The sequence below is a fragment of the Atractosteus spatula genome, chromosome 22, assembly GCF_055471065.1.
Source record: "Atractosteus spatula isolate fAtrSpa1 chromosome 22, fAtrSpa1.hap1, whole genome shotgun sequence".
Taxonomy (NCBI): domain Eukaryota; kingdom Metazoa; phylum Chordata; class Actinopteri; order Semionotiformes; family Lepisosteidae; genus Atractosteus; species Atractosteus spatula.
Window position 1 is genome coordinate 17,705,882 of NC_142727.1, and position 19,330 is coordinate 17,725,211.

General features: G+C 44.8%; 2 long non-coding RNA genes across 2 annotated transcripts; both read left to right on the top strand.

Annotated features, from left to right (window-relative positions):
• The first annotated feature begins 4,247 nt into the window (after positions 1 to 4,247).
• Positions 4,248 to 6,536, top strand: LOC148816920 (uncharacterized). The gene is made up of 2 exons (XR_016094650.1): positions 4,248 to 5,173; positions 5,570 to 6,536. It is a non-coding gene; the product is annotated as an uncharacterized LOC148816920 (long non-coding RNA).
• Positions 6,537 to 14,626: 8,090 nt separating this feature from the next.
• LOC148816921 (uncharacterized) lies at positions 14,627 to 16,618 on the top strand. Its single transcript, XR_016094651.1, has 2 exons — positions 14,627 to 15,251; positions 15,648 to 16,618. It is a non-coding gene; the product is annotated as an uncharacterized LOC148816921 (long non-coding RNA).
• The last annotated feature ends 2,712 nt before the right edge of the window (positions 16,619 to 19,330 follow it).

Genomic DNA, 19,330 nt, shown 5'->3' on the forward strand with positions numbered 1-19,330 from the left:
AGATGCAGTACTTTGACACCAGAGGGGTGAAAACATTTATAGAAAATTCATTTTCAGATACGTTGTGTTTTCTTGAGAGAGGGAGTCTTCATTATCCCCAAGGTGGACATGTGTTTCATGGCAGTAGGCAATATATAGAAAAGCACACAAACTAACAACACACAGGCACATGCCCAAGACAGTCATCTGTTGAGCAGGGTTATGGCCGCAGGTCTAAGTGAGAACTTGACCCTGTTTGTTTTCAGAGGGGGAAAGCGGTTTCTGTGTTCAGAGGGCAGGGATTGGAAATTGTTAAACAAAGGGTTAAACATTTCTTACATGTATCCTTTTGTAAGTTGATTCACAAGTTTTTCTCCACCTCCATTCCAATGAATCACTTTCTTTGGCGAGTGATCACATGTAACAGTTTAATTTCTCCCTGCAAATAATGCCTTTTCCTTCTTCATCCCATTCAAGTCTCCGTCCTAGTTAAAGTCATTTTGATGTAGAACGACAGTGGTCCCGTTGAAAGGTTCAAGGTTTCACTGCGTTTGAGAGTGCAGATAAAGAAGATAATAGGAGAGGAAACTGGAAAAGCCGTGACTCTGTCATTCAATTCAATTCAATTTATTTTCATATAGCGCCTTTCACAACAAGGTTGCCCCAAGGCGCTTAACAATGCAAGTAAATATACATTTTGTGAATACAGAACTGAAGACAATGGAGGAAAGGAACCAAAGACTCCTCAGTAAGGAGAATAAAATCCTCTAGGGGTCCAAGGTCAACTGGCTGCCCAACCCCTTTGGGCATGCTAACATTAGATCATTAAAAAAAATAAAATAAATGAATGCGGGTATTAATCCATCCATCCATCACGTCGTCTGTATGTCAGTACCCCATGCAGGTCTCTGCAGACCAGCAGAATCCTCCTAAACGATAGCTGTATCCACGATGCCCCTCTGGGATCCATGGCACTGATGCAGCATTCAAGTCACATGGTGCCCAGCCCATGACAGACAGGCCTCTGAAACCATGCTGTGTACAGTATTTCTCCTCTGCAGCATCCCTGCGAGGCAGGAGAGGTGCCTGACCTCTGAGAGCCTTGTAAGTAAGTAGAAGGATTTTGAAGTCCGCCCTGTACCTGATAGGAAGCCAATGAAGAGAGATAAGTATGGGGGTTATGTGGTCATACTTTCTGCTCCAAGTAACAATTCTAGCTGCTGCATTCTGTAAGTATTCAAACTCTTTGCTGTGACAAATCTAACATACTTTAGGCAGACAAAATGACCTTAAAAAGCCACGTGATTTTTGAGTAGTCTGTCTGTGTGTAGTAACAGTGGTTCACATTATTTCAGAACGTATACTCCCGTCTCTGTAACTTTCCTCAGTCAGCTAGTGAACATTCTGTATTTACACCACGAATGCGCTACCTTGTCTTGCGCGCGGTCACGCTGGCCGACCACAAGCACGGGCAGGAGCAGGGAAGACGAGGCCGCTCTGTAGTGCCCCTGTGGCTCTCCAGCAGAGGGGAGCACTTTGCTCAACAGCCCTGAGCCGAAGGACCCGGTAATAAAGCTGAAAATCTGGCAAGTCCCCCAGTCTCCCTGGGGCGCTGAAGAGTATTTCATCTGATGCTGAGGTTCCTGTAACTCAACACAAAATTGAACACGGCGAGTTATGAGTTTGTGAAGAAGTGACAGCGGTACAATGTCAACCAGGAGGTTAACCTGCAGGAAAGAATGAATTGAATCTCTGATATTCAAGCACGCAGTGTGACGTCCACTGTCTATTCAAATCTACTCTGCAAGTCTTACAATACTTTTTCATATACCGTCTCCCGGTTATTGTTTTGTGAGGGCTTGAACTGTTTCTCGGTAGAAATAAGACCGATAACTCACTGCTCCAGGATGCACACTATCGTCGATGAAACCTGTGGTGTAAGCAAGCGAAAAGAGACAGATCCTTCTAAAACACAGAGGCCATCAGGAGGGCAGAAACACTCTGCAACAGGTAGGAGCTGTGGAGCCGTGATTCCCCCGAGCCAGAGACCTCGTCCTTCCTCGACAGCGAACTGAGCTCCAGCGACTGGAGCAGCTACCTGCCGTCGTGGGACCTCCTGCAGATTGGGAATGGGCAAGGCAATTCGACACGAGCCCATTCCTCTTCCCACTGCTTACACTCCTATAACAAATAGTTTCAGGGTGTTCAAGTACAGGATAAAGAGATTACAGGTGTTCCCAATTGGCTGAGGATACAACTGTCTCTCTGAGAAAGCGCGCAGAGGTGGACAAAGCAATTAAGTGTGTTAACAAGTCATTTCCTCTGTATCTGGTCTTTCTTTACATATCAGAAAAGTGAATTGGTGGCTGTTGGAAAGTGTCTGCTCCACATGTAATAACCATGTAAAAGATGCGATTACATTTCTTGGTATTAAGATTTTCAAAAATGTGATTTGTGATTTGATGTTCTCTACCTTAGTAAAATAAAAAAAAACTTTATTCATGGTTGTTATTTGTCAAACACAGACAGAAGGAGGCCTAAATGCTTCAGGTTGTAGAGCATCTAGTATTGATACCGATAGAGAATTATTTACAAAATTGAGCAGTGTAGGTGGTGTATGTTTCCCCTAATTTAATCTTTCAGGAAGTAGAGGGCATAGAGTTTTACTTGAATGTCATTTGGATGCTAGGACCCCCCCCAAACTTGCCAGCTTCTATGAAGTTCTCACGTGGTCTCTTACGGATAAACATACCCCCCATAGATGCACCATCTAGAATACAGAGAAATAACTTTGAGACATAAACCCGTGCTTTGAAAACTGGGTTTAAAATAGTATAATTGGGGTCAAGAAATTAACTGATGTGGATGACGAAATGTAGAATTAAGCAGATTTTGTGATTAGATATAATGTTTGTGTTAAGTCTGATAACAATACCTCGTAACCAAGGCTACCCCTAGAGAGGTAGCGATGCTTTTAAGAAACTATGGAAGAATTTACAACCTTTATTAGACTACAAGGAAACAGATTTAGTTTCACTTGTACTAATAGATATTTAAGATCCCTCTTGCAATCTCACAATATCTTGTCAAACTATTTTGGAGCACCTCTTTGGGGAAACTAAATAACTGGAAAAAAACATGACTACTGTCAAACAAATATTGTATGAAGGTTAAGGTTAAGGTGGCATCATTACACAATTGTACATTGAATTGACCCGGTAAAGATACATAGTGTGCATAGATTTAAAAGTAATATAGATGATAACTGTCTTTTTCGAAGCAGCCCAGAAACCTTATGTTTGTTTTTGTTTTGTCCTGTTTTTAAAACACTCTGAACTGATCGGCACAATTGTGTAAAGAAGGTTTCTAATTCTGACATTTATTGGTGAGAAATAGATGTTATTTTACTGCTCAATACTGCTGAACCGAATATAAAATATAATTTATCATTGACTTAATCATTATACTTGCTCGTTATTATATGTATAAATAGCCTAAAGATAAGAACTAATCGAACATTTAATAATTAGACCGAATGTCGTAAAAGCAGATTGTACTTCTCGCCTAATTTATGTGGTCGAGCAACACCACAATCGCCATACAATACGTCCGTTCTCATGCTCTGACTTTCAGGTTCGGCAGTGGAATGGATTCCAGGGCAAACTCGTTCTTGTTTGATTATCCGTGTGAAATCTCGCCCAATATAACAGGTAAGCTCATGCACTGAAATTATGCGCTTCCAAATTGAAGCGACTCGCATTTGAATAATTCAAAATACACACGAGGGAACGTCTCCAAACCATGTCTAAATATCACAACATGAAAGCTGTGCGTCCCTTATCTTTATTTGCCTGTATAATGTACTCCGGTGATCAGTAATGTAGTCTTGCGTGCATCGTAAAGGATTTCTATTATTGCACGATAAAGAAAGAAGAAAACACAATGATGTCGAATTTATCAGCAGCGTGAGCCGACTCGCCGGTAAATACACTCTCCAGCGGTGTCTGGAGTTCACTAATAACGCAGTGCTTGACGAGCAGAGAGCGGAACCACACCGAGCTCAGCGACAGACCGGTACTTGTATTTGTATTGTATTCTTTGTTCTTGTTAATGCTTACTTTAAAAAATGTAAAAAAAACAATTCAAAAGTGACGCGTTGTTCTGACTTCCGGCTGCTTCCGCGTAGATCCGGCGTCCCACATTGACCCCAGCGCCGTGGTCTTTTCATAAAACGTTTTCATAAACTTTTTTTCATAATTTCTCCTTAAGCTTCTGGAGAAGAGTATAGAGTGTCGGCATAGGAAAACCCGGAGTGGATCAGCCTTCCACTGGATCCGGACTGTCGGCAGCAGAAAACCCGGAGTGGATCAGCCTTCCACTGGATCCGGACTGCCGGCAGCAGAAAACCCGGAGTGGATCAGCCTTCCACTGGATGCGGACTGACGGCAGCAGAAAACCCGGAGTGGATCAGCCTTCCACTGGATCCGGACTGTCGGCATAGGAAAACCCGCAGTGGATCAGCCTTCCACTGGATCCGGACTGTCGGCATAGGAAAACCCGCAGTGGATCAGCCTTCCACTGGATCCGGACTGTCGGCAGCAGAAAACCCGGAGTGGATCAGCCTTCCACTGGATCCGGACTGCCGGCAGCAGAAAACCCGGAGTGGATCAGCCTTCCACTGGATGCGGACTGACGGCAGCAGAAAACCCGGAGTGGATCAGCCTTCCACTGGATCCGGACTGACGGCAGCAGAAAACATGGAGTGGATCAGCCTTCCACTGGATCCGGACTGTCGGCAGCAGAAAACCCGCAGTGGATCAGCCTTCCACTGGATCCGGACTGTCGGCATAGGAAAACCCGCAGTGGATCAGCCTTCCACTGGATCCGGACTGTCGGCATAGGAAAACCCGCAGTGGATCAGCCTTCCACTGGATCCGGACTGTCGGCAGCAGAAAACCCGGAGTGGATCAGCCTTCCACTGGATCCGGACTGACGGCAGCAGAAAACCCGGAGTGGATCAGCCTTCCACTGGATCCGGACTGTCGGCATAGGAAAACCCGGAGTGGATCAGCCTTCCACTGGATCCGGACTGACGGCAGTCATGCTCTGACTTTCAGGTTCGGCAGTGGAATGGATTCCAGGGCAAACTCGTTCTTGTTTGATTATCCGTGTGAAATCTCGCCTAATATAACAGGTAGGCTCACGCACTGAAATGATCGTTACTATCTCTTCATTACGATCTCATTTTCGAAGCCTTTTCTTTCCTTGGTAGAAGTAAGGCGCTTCCAAATGGAAAGAAGTCACATCTGAAACACATGAGGGCACGTCTCCAAACTATTTCTAAATGTCCCAACATGAAAGCTGTGCGTACCTCATCTTTATCGGCCTGTATAATGTACCCCGGTGATCTGTAATGTACTCTGTAATGATTGTAATGAATAGCATTTTTACTATTGCAATATAAATGTTAAAGAAGAGAAAACACAATAAGGTCGAATTAATCAACAACGTGAGGTGACTCGCCAGTAAAGTAACTCTCCAGCGACGTCTGGAGTTCAATAACTCTCTGCCCTGCAATGCGGTTTTCCAGGAGTCCGCAGTGCTTGACGAGCAGAGAGCGGAACCACAGCATCCTGGGCCGCGGCTCCAGACCGATCTCAGCGACGGACCGGCTGTCGCGCAAATCACGCATCAGATCCGGATCCGTCGCAGTTAAGGGACGTCATAAGAGTGGCGCACGGCGTGTCCAATCACCGCCGTTGGCTGGCAAGAGGCGGGACTTCCTCTTACTTTGGGTGAGTGACACCGCTCCTAGCCAGTCACCGCGGACTTCCGTGTTCTTCCACGGAAATACCGCCCTCGCCTTGAGTGACTCGGCTCTGAACCATTCAGCGCCGAGATTTCGGCAGGAGGCGGGACGGATACGGCTCTCGTCCAATCACAATTTCAATTCCGGGACTTTACTGAATTACGGCGGGCGGTGACACTTCCGAGAAATGTCCACTGGGTGGCGACAGAGATACACGAGTCCACGGAGGTGAGTCTCAAAGCGCTATCGGAAAGACTTGTTCTGCGGGAAAAGGAATCTTTGGTGCATTTCTTTGTTAGGTGTAGGTTTGTTGAGCTGTTTTGGACGGATTTACAGAGTTTTGTTTGCAGGCAGTTAAAGGTGTTTGTTAGATTGAAGGATTTTGACATTTTATTGTACTGTTTAGTAGAAAAGTTGGAAAAAGAGCATTTATTTATAGTCAATTTATTAATCATTCTTGGTAAATTTCACATCCATAAATCCAAATAATACTCCCCTTTTTAGTTCTTTTGAGGTGGAGCTGAAACACTATTTAAATTCTATTAAAAATGTGAGAAATAATAAAGCACGGAAAACATATGATATGTGTAAAAAATACAATTTAATCATATAACTTATTACCTCTGGCGGTTAACTGTGTATTTTTCTGTTTGTGTTTCTTCTCTTGTACCTAATTTGATCCTCTGATTGTATTTCTCTTTGTAAATTCTTTACACGTTTAATAAAAAAATCTTTAAAAAATACAAAAGACGCGAGTCGATGACGTCAAAATGTTGTCGCCCACAGGGCTTGTGGGTAATGTAGTCTCTAGTTCACCGGGCTGCCCTGCCCACGTGTTTCGCTGATTTGATTGAACGTTAGAATTAATTATATTCATACAATTTCAGCGTATTTATCGTGTCTTGTATTTCTATGTCTCTCTTATGTGTTCCCTTGTGTGTATGTTTTCTTGTATTTCACGTGTCTGCAGCGCTGGTTTATCGACCCGGCACATAAAGCAAACCCACTGTCCTCGTGTTTCTTAGCTCCCGTCTTGTTTGCAAACTTTTCTCCGGTGTTTATTTTACTTTGTCAATAAAACGTGGTTGCCGTGGCAACGGAGCTGTAAACGTTGTTGCGATCTGACCTCCAGGAGGTAAACAGCCGGCTTTTTTAATCTAATCGGCGAGTCTCCGGTCGCGTCATGATCTGCATGTGGAGGTGAAAAGGTGAGAGACCGCGGCGCAGTGGGTGGCAGTGCTGGGACCCTGGGCCTGTTTCTCTCTGTGAGCAACAGGAGGTGTGTGCGTGACAGCTCCTCAGCTGCAGCAGGAGTCCAAGTGTGCACAGATTTCTTGTTGGGTTTCGTTGTTTGAAGTTTCTGTTTGTATGGAGGAAGCAGTTGTGCCATCGCGTGGTCCGAGTTATAGCACGGGACGAGAGCTTCCGAGGAGCGCCTGCCTCCTGCCCGATTCGACGTCTAAAATCATCGCAGAACCAGAGGAGCCGAACAGGAATGCACGTCTCTTCCGGTGAGGAGCCTCTGACACAGCCCCAAGTACTGGGTGTGCAGAAAGAATCCTATTCTACAGTTTCGGTGTGAAATGGCCTCCAGTTCTCGTAACATGATGGGTTTCTCTGGACTGCAGTCCCAGTGCACTCCGCTTTGGATATGCGGTGGTGTTTTCTACAATGGAAAACCCTTTGTTTGTACAGAATGGAGATGGCAGTCTGCATGTTTTAATAATCTAATGTGATCATGTACTACAGCTTAAACACTGAGCCAGGTGACGTTTGGTTCTAAAAGATTTCTATATCATTTCAGCGGCGCCTTGTCTGCGGCAGCCCGGCAGCTCCTCCTCCCCTCCAGCTGAGACTCTTCCCTCTCCAGAGGTGGGTTAGTGTTCTCAGCTCATCTTCTCTCACACAGCTGCGGGGCAGAAGCACTACTTCCACTGGGCAGAGAGCAGACGGGCAGTGGGAAGGGCAGCCCTGTGTTTGGGGATCAGGGCTGTCCCTGCTGAGGGATGCTTTCCGAGCCAAAGCAACTGGCTGGGTTATGAACTTTATGGTGTGATCCAAATAAGACATAAAAAGACAGAGAATGCGAAAGAAATAGTATTGCATGCATCTAATCAAAATAGTCTCTTTCAGACCAAAAAAAGATTGAACAAAAACTTAGTTGCAACTCACACTGCACTACACTTTCTTCGAGGCTGACATTACCGATAGTTTGTGCCGTCTTCCTTTCAGTCTGCAGGGTGTGCATCTTTTTCCTCAGCTTCCTGCACGAGGAATCGGTTTCTCCTGCCCTGGTTTCACTCCTTTATATCTCACAATCTTCTGCAGCTCCCGGAGGCTGACATTTTTGCTGTTTCTGAAAAATCGCTGACTGGCTCATCAGCACAATTGCTGATTCAAAATCCTTTACTCACATGTTGCTTTAGCCTCTGTATCACAGAGATGTGTGCTTTTCTGGGTTGGATAGATCGATAGTGCTCAATGCGTGGTCTTTTAACTCCGGCTGGGTACGAGCACCTCACTCTCCACACGGCTTTCCGAGGCTCTGTCATCATGTGTGAGGATATTGTGTAGCTCGTGAAACAGTTCCCCCATTTGAGCCCTGGATTTACGGGGTACTTGAATACCTGAATCTTGCCGTCAGTCCTGATCACCTTGTTTTTGTTCTGCAAGGACAAGGCACCTCCCCAGCACTGAACACAAACCGATACTGGCGGGTTGATTGTGTTGTGGAAAAATGGGCTGTGGTGTGAGTTTGTGTCTGTGTGCCCTGTGGGGGTGAGGTATCCCCTGCAGCGCGAACAAACACGCAGACTCCACACAGACAGCACCCCCGGAATCAAACCCAGGGCCCCGGTGCTATGAGGCAGCGATGCTAACCACTGTGCCGCGGTGTTGCCCCCTTTGAAAATGTCTGACTTCTGTTTAATTTGAGGTCACAAGCTTATAAATGGTCTCACAACGTTTGTCTCGTCTCAGGTTTCTCTGACCAGTCCCAAGGACCTGTAGTCACTGACAGCTTCTGCAGTCTGACGGTTCATTTCAGTAGGCTGGAGGGATGGCGCAATTATCCTCAAATCGGTGAGTATTGTTTTGCTCTTGTAACATGAACCATCAAAGAGAAGTCAACAGACCATTCCGTGAAACTGTTCAGAATGGCCCGTGGTGATTTTCTGGGTCCTTTAGTAAGCTGACCAGGACTGTGTCATCGACACCTTTTTTTGTGAGAAGTCAGTCTATGTGTTTGCTCTTGTAATCATTCGTGAACAAAGTGTGTAAGAGAGAGAGAGGATTCAGCCCTCAAACTGCAGGAGAGAAATGCTTCATTTCTAAGATGGAAATATAATCGGAAAGTATAATTAGCCATTTGTGTATATCATGTCAAAAAATGTGTTTTATATATAAAAAGAATTCAGTAGAGACATTTGCTTAATAAGGCAGTAGAATAAATGTTGTTGTGATGTTGGTGTGATGGTGCTCTCCAAAAAACTGATACAAATGGACAGAGAGACAAAGTGAGAAAGAAAATGTATAAATAACAGACATATATGCAGAATACAATACAGTGCTATAAAGTACAGTACCCTAGAGTGAAGATGGAAATCATTCATTCTAGTGCAGAAGAAGTGAATCTGCTCTCAGTGGTTTTCCTGTACAAGTGGAAAACGTTGTGAATTCTACATAATTCACAGGAAACAAAATAAACAACTCATTCACTCACCTGCTGTCCGTGGGCGTCTCTGCTCAAATTTGATTTTTTTTCAAGAGCACCGTGACCCAGAGCTCAGTAATCATTTCGCTACTGAAGATCATTCAGTTTTTAATGCTTTTCATTTTAACATCCTACTTGTTAATATTTCCTCTTAGATGAGAATATTCTCTTCGGCGTGTCTTTATAACTCTTCTCTTATTGCTCCTCTTGTCAGTAATCCGGTGTGAAAGCTCTCTCTGTCGGAATCAATGTCTTACCTCTCCGTCTTGTGTTTCAGGTCTCCTCTGGCTGCTGACCCTGCCGTCAGGACAGAACACATCCCGCACTGACCAGACTGCTGGGCTTACTGTACGTGACAATAAAGAGCTTGAGCAACACGTCTAATGTGATCTCTGTACGCTTCCCGGGGAGCAGAGATGATAAGGTCTGTGTCCGTTCCCGAGTCTTTGCTAGAGGCCTGTTTAGTCCGTCACTGAAATGATTTTAGATGCCTGTGAGTCGTGCCCACTGAAAAGTGAAATAGTGCAGCACAATGAGACTTCAAGCAAAGATCTCATTAGCCCCTTCTGTGAATCGGTGTCTCGCAAGAGATCTTCCATCTCTTTGAAAGTTTCACAGCTTCGACCTCTAGATTAGAAATGACACCAATTGCACATGGGTCCAGCAACGTTCTATATAGTGCACATCACCATCGGGATGAAAAGCAAAAATCCCCAGTGGGAGTCCAGTCTTTCCCTGCTACGCAAATTGCTTTCCGTTAGGTGAGGTCGCAAGTTCTTATTGGAGAATGTTGTACAGTTTCTTAATGCAATAGGGCGAGTAAGACTGAAGTGCCCCCCGTGTTGGCCGATCAGTGGAACGAAACTGAAAAAAGCTCCTTGAAACTGTGATTCGTACACTTATACACTGGCTCAGCTTGGTGCTCACCTGCTGTCCGTGGGTGTCTCTGCTGAAATTTGATTTTTTTTCAGGAGCACTGTGACCCAGAGCTCAATAATCATTTAGCTACTGAAGATCATTCAGTTTTTAATGCTTTTCATTTTAACATCCTACTTGTTAGTATTTCCTCTTAGATGAGAATACTCTGGTACTTTTCCAACATGGGTCTTAATTGAGTGAGCTTTATTACAATAATTGAACAATACTATCACCTCCACATAACGCTCATAGATTTTTCAAGGGGAGCTACGTTTCTTACATGTATCCTTTTGTAAGTTGATTCACAAAGCTTTCACTGCCTCCACTCCAATGAATCACTTTGTTTAGCAAGTGATCACGTGTAACAGTTTAATTTCTTCCTGCAAGTAATGCCTTTTCCTTTTTCATCCCATTCAAGTCTCCGTCCTAGTTAGTCATTTTGATGTAGAACGACAGTGGTCCCGTTGAAAGGTTCAAGGTTTCACTGCGTTTGAGAGTGCAGATAAAGAAGATAATAGGAGAGGAAACTGGAAAAGCCGTGACTCTGTCATTCAATTCAATTCAATTTATTTTCATATAGCGCCTTTCACAACAAGGTTGCCCCAAGGCGCTTAACAATGCAAGTAAATATACATTTTGTGAATACAGAACTGAAGACAATGGAGGAAAGGAACCAAAGACTCCTCAGTAAGGAGAATAAAATCCTCTAGGGGTCAAAGGTCAACTGGCTGCCCAACCCCTTTGGGCATGCTAACATTAGATCATTAAAAAAAATAAAATAAATGAATGCGGGTATTAATCCATCCATCCATCACGTCGTCTGTATGTCAGTACCCCATGCAGGTCTCTGCAGACCAGCAGAATCCTCCTAAACGATAGCTGTATCCACGATGCCCCTCTGGGATCCATGGCACTGATGCAGCATTCAAGTCACATGGTGCCCAGCCCATGACAGACAGGCCTCTGAAACCATGCTGTGTACAGTATTTCTCCTCTGCAGCATCCCTGCGAGGCAGGAGAGGTGCCTGACCTCTGAGAGCCTTGTAAGTAAGTAGAAGGATTTTGAAGTCCGCCCTGTACCTGATAGGAAGCCAATGAAGAGAGATAAGTATGGGGGTTATGTGGTCATACTTTCTGCTCCAAGTAACAATTCTAGCTGCTGCATTCTGTAAGTATTCAAACTCTTTGCTGTGACAAATCTAACATACTTTAGGCAGACAAAATGACCTTAAAAAGCCACGTGATTTTTGAGTAGTCTGTCTGTGTGTAGTAACAGTGGTTCACATTATTTCAGAACGTATACTCCCGTCTCTGTAACTTTCCTCAGTCAGCTAGTGAACATTCTGTATTTACACCACGAATGCGCTACCTTGTCTTGCGCGCGGTCACGCTGGCCGACCACAAGCACGGGCAGGAGCAGGGAAGACGAGGCCGCTCTGTAGTGCCCCTGTGGCTCTCCAGCAGAGGGGAGCACTTTGCTCAACAGCCCCGAGCCGAAGGACCCGGTAATAAAGCTGAAAATCTGGCCAGTCCCCCAGTCTCCCTGGGGCGCTGAAGAGTATTTCATCTGATGCTGAGGTTCCTGTAACTCAACACAAAATTGAACACGGCGAGTTATGAGTTTGTGAAGAAGTGACAGCGGTACAATGTCAACCAGGAGGTTAAACTGCAGGAAAGAATGAATTGAATCTCTGATATTCAAGCACGCAGTGTGACGTCCACTGTCTATTCAAATCTACTCTGCAAGTCTTACAATACTTTTTCATATACCGTCTCCTGGTTATTGTTTTGTGAGGGCTTGAACTGTTTCTCAGTAGAAATAAGACCGATAACTCACTGCTCCAGGATGCACACTATCGTCGATGAAACCTGTGGTGTAAGCAAGCGAAAAGAGACAGATCCTTCTAAAACACAGAGGCCATCAGGAGGGCAGAAACACTCTGCAACAGGTAGGAGCTGTGGAGCCGTGATTCCCCCGAGCCAGAGACCTCGTCCTTCCTCGACAGCGAACTGAGCTCCAGCGACTGGAGCAGCTACCTGCCGTCGTGGGACCTCCTGCAGATTGGGAATGGGTAAGGCAATTCGACACGAGCCCATTCCTCTTCCCACTGCTTACACTCCTACAACAAATAGTTTCAGGGTGTTCAAGTACAGGATAAAGAGATTACAGGTGTTCCCAATTGGCTGAGGATACAACTGTCTCTCTGAGAAAGCGCACAGAGGTGGACAAAGCAATTAAGTGTGTTAACAAGTCATTTCCTCTGTATCTGGTCTTTCTTTACATATCAGAAAAGTGAATTGGTGGCTGTTGGAAAGTGTCTGCTCCACATGTAATAACCATGTAAAAGATGCGATTACATTTCTTGGTATTAAGATTTTCAAAAATGTGATTTGTGATTTGATGTTCTCTACCTTAGTAAAATAAAAAAAAACTTTATTCATGGTTGTTATTTGTCAAACACAGACAGAAGGAGGCCTGAATGCTTCAGGTTGTAGAGCATCTAGTATTGATACCGATAGAGAATTATTTACAAAATTGAGCAGTGTAGGTGGTGTATGTTTCCCCTAATTTAATCTTTCAGGAAGTAGAGGGCATAGAGTTTTACTTGAATGTCATTTGGATGCTAGGACCCCCCCCAAACTTGCCAGCTTCCATGAAGTTCTCACGTGGTCTCTTACGGATAAACATACCCCCCATAGATGCACCATCTAGAATACAGAGAAATAACTTTGAGACATAAACCCGTGCTTTGAAAACTGGGTTTAAAATAGTATAATTGGGGTCAAGAAATTAACTGATGTGGATGACGAAATGTAGAATTAAGCAGATTTTGTGATTAGATATAATGTTTGTGTTAAGTCTGATAACAATACCTCGTAACCAAGGCTACCCCTAGAGAGGTAGCGATGCTTTTAAGAAACTATGGAAGAATTTACAACCTTTATTAGACTACAAGGAAACAGATTTAGTTTCACTTGTACTAATAGATATTTAAGATCCCTCTTGCAATCTCACAATATCTTGTCAAACTATTTTGGAGCACCTCTTTGGGGAAACTAAATAACTGGAAAAAAACATGACTACTGTCAAACAAATATTGTATGAAGGTTAAGGTTAAGGTGGCATCATTACACAATTGTACATTGAATTGACCCGGTAAAGATACATAGTGTGCATAGATTTAAAAGTAATATAGATGATAACTGTCTTTTTCGAAGCAGCCCAGAAACCTTATGTTTGTTTTTGTTTTGTCCTGTTTTTAAAACACTCTGAACTGATCGGCACAATTGTGTAAAGAAGGTTTCTAATTCTGACATTTATCGGTGAGAAATAGATGTTATTTTACTGCTCAATACTGCTGAACCGAATATAAAATATCATTTATCATTGACTTAATCATTATACTTGCTCGTTATTATATGTATAAATAGCCTAAAGATAAGAACTAATCGAACATTTAATAATTAGACCGAATGTCGTAAAAGCAGATTGTACTTCTCGCCTAATTTATGTGGTCGACCAACACCACAATCACCATACAATCCGTCCGTTCTCATGCTCTGACTTTCAGGTTCGGCAGTGGAATGGATTCCAGGGCAAACTCGTTCTTGTTTGATTATCCGTGTGAAATCTCGCCCAATATAACAGGTAAGCTCATGCACTGAAATTATGCGCTTCCAAATTGAAGCGACTCGCATTTGAATAATTCAAAATACACACGAGGGAACGTCTCCAAACCATGTCTAAATATCACAACATGAAAGCTGTGCGTCCCTTATCTTTATTTGCCTGTATAATGTACTCCGGTGATCAGTAATGTAGTCTTGCGTGCATCGTAAAGGATTTCTATTATTGCACGATAAAGAAAGAAGAAAACACAATGAGGTCGAATTTATCAGCAGCGTGAGCCGACTCGCCGGTAAATACACTCTCCAGCGGTGTCTGGAGTTCACTAATAACGCAGTGCTTGACGAGCAGAGAGCGGAACCACACCGAGCTCAGCGACAGACCGGTACTTGTATTTGTATTGTATTCTTTGTTCTTGTTAATGCTTACTTTAAAAAATGTAAAAAAAACAATTCAAAAGTGACGCGTTGTTCTGACTTCCGGCTGCTTCCGCGTAGATCCGGCGTCCCACATTGACCCCAGCGCCGTGATCTTTTCATAAAACGTTTTCATAAACTTTTTTTCATAATTTCTCCTTAAGCTTCTGGAGAAGAGTATAGAGTGTCGGCATAGGAAAACCCGGAGTGGATCAGCCTTCCACTGGATCCGGACTGTCGGCAGCAGAAAACCCGGAGTGGATCAGCCTTCCACTGGATGCGGACTGACGGCAGCAGAAAACCCGGAGTGGATCAGCCTTCCACTGGATCCGGACTGACGGCAGCAGAAAACATGGAGTGGATCAGCCTTCCACTGGATCCGGACTGTCGGCAGCAGAAAACCCGCAGTGGATCAGCCTTCCACTGGATCCGGACTGTCGGCATAGGAAAACCCGCAGTGGATCAGCCTTCCACTGGATCCGGACTGTCGGCATAGGAAAACCCGCAGTGGATCAGCCTTCCACTGGATCCGGACTGTCGGCAGCAGAAAACCCGGAGTGGATCAGCCTTCCACTGGATCCGGACTGACGGCAGCAGAAAACCCGGAGTGGATCAGCCTTCCACTGGATCCGGACTGTCGGCATAGGAAAACCCGGAGTGGATCAGCCTTCCACTGGATCCGGACTGACGGCAGTCATGCTCTGACTTTCAGGTTCGGCAGTGGAATGGATTCCAGGGCAAACTCGTTCTTGTTTGATTATCCGTGTGAAATCTCGCCTAATATAACAGGTAGGCTCACGCACTGAAATGATCGTTACTATCTCTTCATTACGATCTCATTTTCGAAGCCTTTTCTTTCCTTGGTAGAAGTAAGGCGCTTCCAAATGGAAAGAAGTCACATCTGAAACACATGAGGGCACGTCTCCAAACTATTTCTAAATGTCCCAACATGAAAGCTGTGGGTACCTCATCTTTATCGGCCTGTATAATGTACCCCGGTGATCTGTAATGTACTCTGTAATGATTGTAATGAATAGCATTTTTACTATTGCAATATAAATGTTAAAGAAGAGAAAACACAATTAGGTCGAATTAATCAACAACGTGAGGTGACTCGCCAGTAAAGTAACTCTCCAGCGACGTCTGGAGTTCAATAACTCTCTGCCCTGCAATGCGGTTTTCCAGGAGTCCGCAGTGCTTGACGAGCAGAGAGCGGAACCACAGCATCCTGGGCCGCGGCTCCAGACCGATCTCAGCGACGGACCGGCTGTCGCGCAAATCACGCATCAGATCCGGATCCGTCGCAGTTAAGGGACGTCATAAGAGTGGCGCACGGCGTGTCCAATCACCGCCGTTGGCTGGCAAGAGGCGGGACTTCCTCTTACTTTGGGTGAGTGACACCGCTCCTAGCCAGTCACCGCGGACTTCCGTGTTCTTCCACGGAAATACCGCCCTCGCCTTGAGTGACTCGGCTCTGAACCATTCAGCGCCGAGATTTCGGCAGGAGGCGGGACGGATACGGCTCTCGTCCAATCACAATTTCAATTCCGGGACTATACTGAATTACGGCGGGCGGTGACACTTCCGAGAAATGTCCACTGGGTGGCGACAGAGATACACGAGTCCACGGAGGTGAGTCTCAAAGCGCTATCGGAAAGACTTGTTCTGCGGGAAAAGGAATCTTTGGTGCATTTCTTTGTTAGGTGTAGGTTTGTTGAGCTGTTTTGGACGGATTTACAGAGTTTTGTTTGCAGGCAGTTAAAGGTGTTTGTTAGATTGAAGGATTTTGACATTTTATTGTACTGTTTAGTAGAAAAGTTGGAAAAAGAGCATTTATTTATAGTCAATTTATTAATCATTCTTGGTAAATTTCACATCCATAAATCCAAATAATACTCCCCTTTTTAGTTCTTTTGAGGTGGAGCTGAAACACTATTTAAATTCTATTAAAAATGTGAGAAATAATAAAGCACGGAAAACATATGATATGTGTAAAAAATACAATTTAATCATATAACTTACTTATTACCTCTGGCGGTTAACTGTGTATTTTTCTGTTTGTGTTTCTTCTCTTGTACCTAATTTGATCCTCTGATTGTATTTCTCTTTGTAAATTCTTTACACGTTTAATAAAAAAATCTTAAAAAAATACAAAAGACGCGAGTCGATGACGTCAAAATGTTGTCGCCCACAGGGCTTGTGGGTAATGTAGTCTCTAGTTCACCGGGCTGCCCTGCCCACGTGTTTCGCTGATTTGATTGAACGTTAGAATTAATTATATTCATACAATTTCAGCGTATTTATCGTGTCTTGTATTTCTATGTCTCTCTTATGTGTTCCCTTGTGTGTATGTTTTCTTGTATTTCACGTGTCTGCAGCGCTGGTTTATCGACCCGGCACATAAAGCAAACCCACTGTCCTCGTGTTTCTTAGCTCCCGTCTTGTTTGCAAACTTTTCTCCGGTGTTTATTTTACTTTGTCAATAAAACGTGGTTGCCGTGGCAACGGAGCTGTAAACGTTGTTGCGATCTGACCTCCAGGAGGTAAACAGCCGGCTTTTTTAATCTAATCGGCGAGTCTCCGGTCGCGTCATGATCTGCATGTGGAGGTGAAAAGGTGAGAGACCGCGGCGCAGTGGGTGGCAGTGCTGGGACCCTGGGCCTGTTTCTCTCTGTGAGCAACAGGAGGTGTGTGCGTGACAGCTCCTCAGCTGCAGCAGGAGTCCAAGTGTGCACAGATTTCTTGTTGGGTTTCGTTGTTTGAAGTTTCTGTTTGTATGGAGGAAGCAGTTGTGCCATCGCGTGGTCCGAGTTATAGCACGGGACGAGAGCTTCCGAGGAGCGCCTGCCTCCTGCCCGATTCGACGTCTAAAATCATCGCAGAACCAGAGGAGCCGAACAGGAATGCACGTCTCTTCCGGTGAGGAGCCTCTGACACAGCCCCAAGTACTGGGTGTGCAGAAAGAATCCTATTCTACAGTTTCGGTGTGAAATGGCCTCCAGTTCTCGTAACATGATGGGTTTCTCTGGACTGCAGTCCCAGTGCACTCCGCTTTGGATATGCGGTGGTGTTTTCTACAATGGAAAACCCTTTGTTTGTACAGAATGGAGATGGCAGTCTGCATGTTTTAATAATCTAATGTGATCATGTACTACAGCTTAAACACTGAGCCAGGTGACGTTTGGTTCTAAAAGATTTCTATATCATTTCAGCGGCGCCTTGTCTGCGGCAGCCCGGCAGCTCCTCCTCCCCTCCAGCTGAGACTCTTCCCTCTCCAGAGGTGGGTTAGTGTTCTCAGCTCATCTTCTCTCACACAGCTGCGGGGCAGAAGCACTACTTCCACTGGGCAGAGAGCAGACGGGCAGTGGGAAGGGCAGCCCTGTGTTTGGGGATCAGGGCTGTCCCTGCTGAGGGATGCTTTCCGAGCCAAAGCAACTGGCTGGGTTATGAACTTTATGGTGTGATCCAAATAAGACATAAAAAGACAGAGAATGCGAAAGAAATAGTATTGCATGCATCTAATCAAAATAGTCTCTTTCAGACCAAAAAAAGATTGAACAAAAACTTAGTTGCAACTCACACTGCACTACACTTTCTTCGAGGCTGACATTACCGATAGTTTGTGCCGTCTTCCTTTCAGTCTGCAGGGTGTGCATCTTTTTCCTCAGCTTCCTGCACGAGGAATCGGTTTCTCCTGCCCTGGTTTCACTCCTTTATATCTCACAATCTTCTGCAGCTCCCGGAGGCTGACATTTTTGCTGTTTCTGAAAAATCGCTGACTGGCTCATCAGCACAATTGCTGATTCAAAATCCTTTACTCACATGTTGCTTTAGCCTCTGTGTCACAGAGATGTGTGCTTTTCTGGGTTGGATAGATCGATAGTGCTCAATGCGTGGTCTTTTAACTCCGGCTGGGTACGAGCACCTCACTCTCCACACGGCTTTCCGAGGCTCTGTCATCATGTGTGAGGATATTGTGTAGCTCGTGAAACAGTTCCCCCATTTGAGCCCTGGATTTACGGGGTACTTGAATACCTGAATCTTGCCGTCAGTCCTGATCACCTTGTTTTTGTTCTGCAAGGACAAGGCACCTCCCCAGCACTGAACACAAACCGATACTGGCGGGTTGATTGTGTTGTGGAAAAATGGGCTGTGGTGTGAGTTTGTGTCTGTGTGCCCTGTGGGGGTGAGGTATCCCCTGCAGCGCGAACAAACACGCAGACTCCACGCAGACAGCATCCCTGGAATCAAACCCAGGGCCCCGGTGCTATGAGGCAGCGATGCTAACCACTGTGCCGCGGTGTTGCCCCCTTTGAAAATGTCTGACTTCTGTTTAATTTGAGGTCACAAGCTTATAAATGGTCTCACAACGTTTGTCTCGTCTCAGGTTTCTCTGACCAGTCCCAAGGACCTGTAGTCACTGACAGCTTCTGCAGTCTGACGGTTCATTTCAGTAGGCTGGAGGGATGGCGCAATTATCCTCAAATCGGTGAGTATTGTTTTGCTCTTGTAACATGAACCATCAAAGAGAAGTCAACAGACCATTCCGTGAAACTGTTCAGAATGGCCCGTGGTGATTTTCTGGGTCCTTTAGTAAGCTGACCAGGACTGTGTCATCGACACCTTTTTTTGTGAGAAGTCAGTCTATGTGTTTGCTCTTGTAATCATTCGTGAACAAAGTGTGTAAGAGAGAGAGAGGATTCAGCCCTCAAACTGCAGGAGAGAAATGCTTCATTTCTAAGATGGAAATATAATCGGAAAGTATAATTAGCCATTTGTGTATATCATGTCAAAAAATGTGTTTTATATATAAAAAGAATTCAGTAGAGACATTTGCTTAATAAGGCAGTAGAATAAATGTTGTTGTG